The sequence below is a fragment of the Elaeis guineensis genome, chromosome 2 (assembly GCF_000442705.2).
Source record: "Elaeis guineensis isolate ETL-2024a chromosome 2, EG11, whole genome shotgun sequence".
NCBI lineage: Eukaryota > Viridiplantae > Streptophyta > Magnoliopsida > Arecales > Arecaceae > Elaeis > Elaeis guineensis.
In genome coordinates this window covers 21,299,921-21,310,143 of record NC_025994.2, presented here as the reverse complement: position 1 = coordinate 21,310,143, position 10,223 = coordinate 21,299,921, and positions in this window count along the sequence as shown.

Here is a 10,223-nt window from a genome sequence, read left to right as displayed (position 1 = left end):
AGGCACGGGCCCAAGCAGTGGAGGAGTTCAAGACCTCCTCCAAGATGAGGGATCTGAATATCAAGTTCGGCCAGGCCGCCTTTATCAAAGGCTTCGAGCTCTGTCAGGAGAAGGTGGTCGGAAAGTTTTCCGAACTCGATCTCAGCTTCCTGGATGAAGCATCCGATGATGAAGCCAGACCTTTCGAAGCTGCCGCCGGCCTCCCTCTAGTCGGGACCTCTTCAACTGCCACAGCTGCCACGACTGACCTTTCGAGGGCACCGAGCTCCTCCACTTCTGCTCCAGAGGTCCGAGACCTCTAACTTTATACTTTTTCTTTGTTTCAACTTTTTCTCTTTCTCTTGTACTTAAAAATTATTTAATCAATGAAATCAGATTCCTCTTTACAGAGAGCTCCTTTTTCTTCTTCTTCTTTTTTTTATTTATTTTTTTTTGATGATTTACGTTGTGACGCTCTTATTTTTCGATAACAGTGCCCTGTCGAAGCTCTTCCCGTACCACAGGAGATTTTTTGAAGTCAATGATCTGGGATCTCAGAAGAGAAGTTCATCACCTAACGAAGAAATCAAAGAAGATGGACGACAAACTTCACAGATTGAGGAAGAGCCATTCGAAAGCCACCGTGGAGGTTACTCACCTTCGGAACCTCCATAAAAAGGACTTCATGGACTACACCCGGAAGAAGGCCGACTTCGTGAAGGAGCTTGAGGAACTCCAGAAATGCACCAACGATCGATCTTGGACTCAGGCTTCCAAGATCAGCTCCTTCGAGGTCGAGTTGGCTGTCGCACGGAGAAGATCAGCCAATTGGAAGAGAGCTCATCCTGGCTTACAACTCAGGTCGATCATGATCGGGACTGGTCGAAGAAATTTTTTGATCTCCGAAGCAGCTACAGGATGTCGAGATGAATTACAACACTTACCGAGTTGGCTGGTGCGGGCAAATAGACGACTACAGAAGGAGGCTTAGGACGGCGACCGATGAGGTTGCTCACCTTCAGAAGCAGTTGTCCAAAAGAGCCCAGGCCGTTTCAATTCAAGGCTCCGACGAGCTCCGATCCCTGAGGGAAACCATGGAAGAACTATCCGTGGCCCTTGGAAGGAGAAGGCCGAACTGTAGTGGCTGAAAATTCAGCTAACCTATGAGCAGCAGGCGGTCAAGGATGCTGAAGCGGAGTCTGAAGTTCTGAGAAAAGGCTTCAGAAATCGAGGGTGAAAGCCGGTGGTTTCACCAAATATATCGGGAGATGCTGTTAAGAAAGAAAGAACTGGAAGAAGAAGTTGAGAACTTAAAGCAATCCCTGATAATGGCTGGAACCGAGAGTTCGAAGTCAGAAGAAGCCGAGCTTCCTTAGAGCTTCTTTTACCTTTTGTTCCATGTTGTCATTTTTTTTTGGCCTTCAAAGCTTTGTAATGTACTCTTTACTAATGAAATGAAAAAGAATTTTCTCATTACCTTATCTATTCTTGCTCTGAGTTGTCGTTTACCGAGCTCCTCTTATCTTTCATCTTATTCGATGTCGATGTTGTTTGAAGGTTCCTGATCATCATCGTGTTGATTCGTCCTTTTTGTTCATGATCGAAGGTCTTTTCGAGGCCATTCGAATTTGATGCTTTTTCCGGTGTTCGAGTTTGGGGCCCAAACTTCTTGTTACTTTGAGGAAGTCTATTTTCTCCTGCAGTGTTGGGTCCCCCCTTAGAGACCGAGGGTTTTTGACAAGAGTTTTCTTCCTCGTTGAGACGAGGTTCCTTGTGTCTTAGATGTAGTCTATTTTTTTCTTATCTCTGGTGTAGCTCGTCATTTTTTTTTTCTCTCTCCTCTCTTTTTTTTTTATGTTCGGGTGAGAATTTTCCCTCTGCTCCTAACGGGGTTGTAGGGATGTAGAGGAGCCGTTGAGGAGGCTTTTCTCCTCATCCGATCTTACACGACCAGGTCTTCATTTATGTTAGGACAAGGTTCTCCTCCTGTTTCCAACACAGTCAATTTTAGCTCACGTTAGGATGAGTTTTCCTCCTATTCCTAAAAGGGCTGTGGGGGTACATAAGGGCCGTTGCGAGGGCCTCTCCCCCGATCCGGTCTCTTAATAATCGAGCCTTCGACTTTGTTCATGTTTGGACGAGATTCTCCTCCTGTTCTAACATGGCTGTGGGGGTGCATAAGGGTCGTTGCGAGGGCCTCTCCCCTCATCTGATCTCTTAATAATCGGGCCTTCGACTTTGCTCATGTTAGGACGAGATTCTCCTCCTGTTCCTAACAGGGCTGTGAGGGCACATAAGGACCATTGCGAGGGCCTCTCCATCCATTCGGTCTCTTAATAACCGACCTTCGATCTTACTCATGTTAGGATGAGGTTCTCCTCCTGTTCCTAACAGGGCTGTGGGGCACATAAGGGCCGTTGCGAGGGCCTCTCCTCCCATCCGGTCTCTTAATAACTGGGCCTTCAACTTTGCTCATGTTAGGATGAGGTTCTCCTCCTATTCCTAACATGGCTGTGGGGGCACATAAGGGCCGTTGCAAGGGCCTCTCCCCCATTCGGTCTCTTAATAATCGAGCCTTCGACTTTGCTCATGTTAGGATGAGGTTCTCCTTCTGTTCCTAACATGCTGTGGGGGCACATAAGGCTGTTGCGAGGGCCTCTCCCCCTATCCGGTCTCTTAATAACCGGGCTTTCGACTTTGCTCATGTTAGGATGAGATTCTCCTCCTGTTTCTAACATGGCTGTGGGGGCATATAAGGGCCATTGCGAGGGCCTCTCCCCCCATCCGGTCTCTTAATAACGGACTTTGACTTTGCTCATGTTAGAGGAGGTTCTCTTCCTGTTCCTAACATGGCTGTGGGGGCACATAAGGGCCGTTGCAGGGCCTCTCCCCCCATCCGTCTCTTAATAATCGGGCCTTCGTTTATGTCGGGATGAGGTTCTCCTCTTGTCCCCGACACGTTAGCTTCGATTGTCTGAAGGAGCTACTCTCTGTCGTTATAAGCTCATGCAAAAAGAAAAGATATGCGAACATAAAATTTTTATTTAAGGCAAAGTTACCGGTAATACATTCGTAAATTTTTTGAATTTCATGGTCACGGAAGGTCTGCTCCTCCGAGCTCTTTTAGATAGTATGTCCCGGACTGGACTACCTCCTTACTTCATACGGGCCTTCCCAGTTTGGGGCAAGTTTCCTTGGTTCTGAGGTTGTGAAACAGCGGCTTGCCGAAGTACTAAGTCTCCCGCTCTGAAGGCTTTGCTCTTGATGTGGGAGTTGTAGTAGTGGGCTACTTTCTGCTTGTAGATGCCATCCAAACTTGAGCTGTCTCCCATTTTCTTCTAACAAGTCAAGGTTGGCCTTGAGATCCTGTGAGTTGCACTGCTCGTCGAATGCTACGACTCGCACCGACGGAAGCTTGAGTTCAATCAGGATAACGGCTTCTATTCGAAGGCTAAGGCAAAGGGGGTCTCCCCCGTGGACAGTCTTTGGGTAGTTCAGTATGCCCATAACACATGATAAAGCTTGTCTGCCCAAGTTTCCCTTTGCTTTTTCAAGTCTCGCCTTGATTCCTTGCAACAGAGTCCTGTTAGTCACCTCGGCTTCGCCGTTTGCCTGCGGATGGGCTACTGACGTGAAGTTATAGGAGATGTTTAAGTCCTCACAAAATTTAGCAAACTTTTCTCCCGCAAATTGTCGCCCATTATCAGTAATGAGAGTTCTGGGTAAGCCGAACCTACAAACAATTGACTTCCAGATGAAGTCCTGCACTTTGCTTCTGTGATTTTCGCCAAAGGTTCGGCTTCGACCCACTTGGTGAAGTAGTCAATTGCCACCAGAAGAACTTTCGCTGTCCGGACGCCATGAGAAAATATCCAAGGATATCCATTCCCCATTGTGCAAACGGCCATGGGGCACTCAAAGGTGTAAGTTCGGAGGCGGGCTGTCTTTGGATATTCTCATATCTCTGACACCGATCATACTTTCTGATATATTCAATGAAGTCGTGGTACATTGTAAGCCAGTAATAACCTTGTCGGAGCAATTTGTGGGATAAGGATCTGGCCCCCAGGTGACTTTCGCAGACTCCTTCATGTACCTCCCACAAGGCAAAGTCAGCTTCAGAAGGCCGGAGATATTTCAGGAGGGGCAAAAAGTACGACCTCTTGTACAGCTTGCCCTCATAAAGGATATATTGGGAGGTCTGGTTTCTAAGCTTCCGAGCTTTTTTTGCATCATGAGGAAGAACCCCGTCTTTGAGATATGCAACCAGTGGGTCAATCCAGCTGGGTTCATGGCTGATCTCCATTACAAGCTGCGGTTCTTCCATACTTGGGCACTTCAGAACTTCGAAGAAGACTTCCTTGGTAGTTCAGTCGGAGCCAATGTAGCCAACTTGGAGAGAAGATCGGCCCTGGTCTTTTCTGCTCTTGGAATCTGCTTGATGTCAAAGCTGCCAAAGGCGGAGATGATCTCTTTTACCTTTTCAAGATACTTGGCCATACTGTCCTCCCAGCTTCATAGCTTCCGTTGACTTGTCCCACCACCAATTGGGAGTCACTGTAGACTTGGAGTCGATCTATCTCTAATTCTTTGGCGATCTTCAGTCCTGCAATCAGAGCTTCATATTCTGCTCTGTTATTTATCGCAGAGAATTCGAAGTGCAGTGCGTACTCCATGATAATTTCTTCCAGATTGACCAAGATCAGGCCCGCGCCCGTGCCTGACATGTTGGAGGAACCTCCATATAGAGGGCCCAAAAACCATCAGAGAGATCTGTTCTTTCTCAGGGGAGTTCGGACGGAGCCTGGGTTGTCAGCTTCACCTCGTTCAAGTTCGGCTTCTTCCGGGATAGTGCATTCCACTATGAAGTCTGCTAATATCTGGATTTTTATCGTCGGTCGAGGTCGATAGTTGATATCGAATTTCATGAGCTCGACTGTCCATTTCGCTATCCTTCCAGAAGCATCCGCTCGATGCAGAACTACCTTAATCGGCTGGTCGGTGAGCAGTGTTATGGTGTGCCCTTGAAAGTAAGGTCGGAGCCTTCGGACTGCAATCAACAGGAGTAAGTTAGTTTCTCTAATTTAGTGTACCTGATTTCGGCATCTCTCAATACTCGACTTATGTAATAGATCGGCTGTTGAATTTTTGCTTCTTCCTTAACCAGAACTGCTGCGAGAGCCACAGGAGAAATCACCAGGTACAGGAACAACTCCTTTCCAGGTTCGGGCTTTGCCAATAGCGGAGGTGAGCCGAGATAGTTCTTCAATTCTTCAAACGCTTGCTGACATTCAGTGGTCCAACAGAAGTTCTTCGGCTACTTGAGAGTCTGAAAGAAAGGTAGGCACCATTCGGCCGACCTTGAGACGAAGCGATTCAGAGCTGCCACTCTCCAGTAAGGCGCTGAACTTCCTTTATTGACTTCGGGGCGGTCATTTCCTAGATGGCACGGATCTTTTCTGGATTTACTACGATCCCGCACCCCGATACCATAAAGCCCAAGAATTTTTCTGAGGTTACTCCAAAAGCGCACTTAGCTGGGTTCAGTTTCATCTTGTATTTTCGGAGGGCACCGAAGGTCTCTTTAAGGTCGGCGACATGGTTCATTGAGGATTTACTTTTTACAAGCATGTCATCCGTGTAGACCTCCATGTTGCGACTGATCTGCTCTTTGAAGATCTTGTTCACCAGCCGTTGATAGGTCGCCCCTGCATTTTTGAGGCCAAAAGGCATGACCTTGTAACAGAAAAGACCATGGTCAGTGATAAAAGCAGTTTTTTCTTCATCCTTTGGCGTCATCCTGATTTGATTGTAGCCGAAAAATGCATCCATGAAAGTGAGAAGCTCGTGGCCGAGGTTGCATCTACCAATTGATCAATTTTGGGTAAAGGATAACTGTCCTTCGGGCAGACTTTGTTCAGCTTTTTGAAGTCTACACACATCCTCCACTTGCCATTCGCCTTCTTGACGAGAACCACATTGGAGACCCAGTTCGGATAGTTGACTTCTCTGATGAACCCAGCTTTCAGGAGTTTATCAACTTCCTTAGCCATTGCTTCTGCCTTTCCGATGCATGACCTCGAATTTTTTCCTTCGTCGGTCGATGTTTGGGATCGACAGCTAGACGGTGTTCCATGACTTTCGCATCAATCCCCGATATGTCCGCTGGAACCCAAGCGAAAACATCCGCATTCTTTTGTAGAAAATTGATGAGCTGTGTCCACACCTCTTCTCCCAAGTTGGAGCCAATCTTTACCACGTGCTCTTCATTCCCATCGTTCAAAGGAATTGAGACAAGATCTTCAATTGGCTCACCCCGTTCTTCAGCAAGGTCGTCACGGGTGTCTAATCCATCAACCGGACAGGGGTCAGACTGACCATTTCTTTGTAAGGCTATGTTATAGCAGTGTCTTGCCAGGATCTGATCTCCTCTGACCTCTCCGACCCCTTGGTTTGTAGAAAATTTCAACTTCAAATGGTAGGTCGATACCACAGCTCGGAGGGCGTTGAGGCCAGGTCGGTCGAGTATCGCGTTGTAGGCAGACGCACCCTTACTACCAGAAATTTACTTGTACTCTAGATTATTTCGGGTACCGACCTGCAACTACGATCAAAATTATTACTCCTTCCACTGCACAGCATCGCCAGTGAACCCTATCAATGGGGAGCTTATCGGCCCTAATCGATTATCCGAATGGATATTTTTATGAATGCATCGTAAAATAAAATATCGATCGAGCTTCTATTATCAACAAAGATGCGGCGTACATCATAGTCAGCAATATTTAAAGAAACTACCACCGCATCATTATGGGGGAATTGAATCTCCTGGGCATCTTCTTCAGTAAAGGTTATAGATTCTTCAGTTCTCTGCCGCTTGGAGGGTCCGATCGATCCACTGGCTGCTCCCCATCGGGGTCCTCCAGAGATGGTGTTGATGATCCGATTGGAGGTCGATCTTCAGACTGTTCTTCCCTCCTTGGCGGTTCTGGTGGTGGTAGGGCCTCGATCGATCTTCTCTACCTTTAGGCTGACGTCGGATGAATCTGTCGAGCCGACCTCGTCTGATGAGCTCCTCGATCTCGTCTCGGAGCTGAATACACTCCTCCGTATCGTGGCCGTAGTCACGATGATAGAGGCAAAACTTGTTAGGGTTGCACTTCTCGGGGTGTGCATGCATCCTTTCCGATCTTGGCAGCTTCTTCCTGATCTCCATCAGCACTTGAGCTTTTGGAGCATTGAGAGGGGCGTAGCTGTGGAATCTTCTTGAGGGAGAGCTCGATCGAACTCTGCGTCTGGACTTTTCTGCCTACGAGCTCGGGAGGAGTTCGGACATGCTTGTGTCTGGGGGGAGTTTGGGAACGCGACCGAGCTTCACTCAGCCCTTTTTCAGCTACGAACTTGCTGGGGTCACCCGCCTGCCGCTCTTTCGTGGCCTCCTCGTCCTTCAGCTTGAAGGCTTCCTCTGCTCGGCATATCCTTCGACCCGAGCCAGCAAATCAGCGAAGTTCCTAGGATACTTCTTTTTCAGGAAAAATAAAAGGTCATTCTTTTGAAGGCCGCTCTTTAGGATGACCATTGCGACCGACTGGTCCAAGTTCCAGATCTCCAATGCGGCGGCATTAAAATGGTTGACATAAGTTCGGATGGATTCTCCCTCCTTTTGCTTGATGTTGATGAGGGACTCCGAATCTCTCCGGGGATGTCGGCTGCTGACGAAATGAGCCACAAACTGGTGGCTCATTTGATCAAAGAAGAAGATAGTACCCGGCTTCAATGCCGAGTATCAATTTCTTGCTGCTCCCTTCAAGGTAGATGGAAAAACTCGGCACAGGATGGCGTCTGGCACGCCATGGAGCAGCATCATTGTCCGAAAGGCCTCCAGTGGTCAACCGGATCCGAGGTCCCGTCGTAGCTCTCAAATTGGGGGAGCTTGAAGTTCGACGGGATCGGTTCCTGCATAATCCTTTGAGAAAAAGGAGGGTCAGTACAGATATTCTCACCGTAAGTAGGGGGAGTATGGCAGAGCTCTTCGATCCGTCGGTCCATCTCTTGGAACCTTTGATCCAGAAGATCCTCTCGATCGCAAATCTCAAGGGTCTTCCGACAGAATGGAGGTAGGGACCCTCCGGGGGCGGAATCGTGATCAGACAGAGGGCTCTCCGCCCCTGCTTCCCTTTCGGGGAATACAGGGGACTGGCCCAAGTGGGCCGCCCGATCGCTGACTTTCGAACTCTGACGATGCTCTTTCTAGCTGCACAGATGCTACGGCTGCTGCTGCTGCTGCATGGCCTGCACCGCTTCGGTGAGGCCCTGACCTGCTGAACCAGCAGGTCAAACTGCTCCATGCCGACTGCCGTTGCCGGAGGGGGAGGAGCCTGGAAACTCGAAGATGGGGCCGGAGCCGGTGGGTCTTGCCGAGATCTGGCTGTGGAGGCCGTAGATCGCCTGGTGGATGCCTTTCGGGGAGGCATCAAGTTGGGATCTGCCCAAGAAGAAGAAGAAGAAGAAGATGTCGAAGAAGACAGTCCGTTGAGTACTCCTTTAAGAACAAGGGTCCTGCGAAGACACAGGCCCCTTCCTTTAGCGCCAATTCTGTTGGTGCAGAATTCTGCCGATGCTGAGAACTGGAGTCGAGGGGATCACGGCCGCCGTCGGGACCTGCAAGAAAAGTCTAAACCAGAGTTGGGGGTGCTCCGACAAGACCCTCCGACGCTCAAGTCAGTACTCTGCTTCAATAAAAATGGAGCACTCGAATAAGATTTTAGCAGAATTTTAGAACGCTTGAGAAAACTTTCGAAAACTTACCGAAACTATTGTCTTACCCCATTTTATAGTAGAATATGGTATGGTCCCGCCATTAATGGTGCAGACAACTGGAGAGTTGTCAAATCGTCGAAGGCTGTCAAATCGACGTGGGTTGTCAGGTCATCAGAATTGACCCATGCCCTTGGCAGGACAATGCCCCAGGCGGCCGCACAGTATGTCCTTGACGGGACAACAGCCCATAGCGTTGTACGGCGTTTAGACAGGCTGGCCGACTATATGTTGGTATTCGACTGTCGGGACATCGGGTGGTGATTCGAAAACATCATCGACTGATCTGGTGCCTTGTGGAAGTCAGACGTTGGTTGCCACCCCGACAGTGAGTCGGTGATACGGGTTCGATCGTTCGGTCGGTTGAAAACAGTATCGGTCTGTTTGGCTGGCATACCTTCGGTCGGATATTGTTGCAGTCATTGTTGGAGTCGTTTGTCTGTCCGATGGGTAGAGTCGGACGTCGGTCGGACCGGTCCGAGATAAGTCGGCGTACGGAGGTCATCGGTATATCCCAACAAGGACCATGCAATGGCTTCTTTCCTGTCTTGTGATGGAGCCCGTCCGTTGTAGAAGTTCGTCTGGAATCCAGTTCTTATAGGAGTCCGGAAGGAGGCCGTTTACTGTAGAAGCTCGGATGGAGGTCGGTTGCCGTGGAAGCTCGGATGGAGACGCTTATTGTAGAAGCTCAGCTGAAGGCTGGTTACCGTGGAAGTCCGGATGGAGACCGCTTATTGTAGAAGCTCGGCTGAAGGTTGGTTGCCGTGGAAGCCCGGATGGAGACCGCTTATTGTAGAAGCTCGGATGGAGACGCTTATTTAGAAGCTCGGATGGAGACCGCTTATTTTAGAAGCTCGGCTGAAGTCCACCTGTAATAGAAGTTCGGACGGAATTCGATCACTGTAGAAAATCGGCTGATAGTGAAGCCCGGAGAGTATTTGAAGCAGTCTGATAGACGACTGAAGGAGCCCTCCATCTAATTCTGTCATCAAAATACTCTTCAGGTAAATGGGGAATATTGATTTCTGTGATATCCATATCCTATAACTCTATCCATATCCTATAACTCACTAGTGCTTATAATTAAGCCAACATTTAATCACAAAGCTATAACATTTGTCGGGACCCGAACTCGGTATATGCAGTTGGAAGGATAAGGCCCGTTCCATCAGACTACCACCGCAGTGGTTCTTTCTCCGTGGGCTAATGCCTCCTGGGTAACCAAAAGAAAAGAAAAGCAGCAAATGAAGCCATCCATTAGGTACACCTTGCCCTTGCAATTGCATGCGTTACACGTTGTGCGTTCTGCCATCATCTCAATGGCTGAATGACGTCAAATATAATTAGCTAAAATTATAGTACATGCGAAAATGAGGAAGATAGGATCCCATTATGATGAATAATTATTAGCCAGAAGAAGGAAAAAG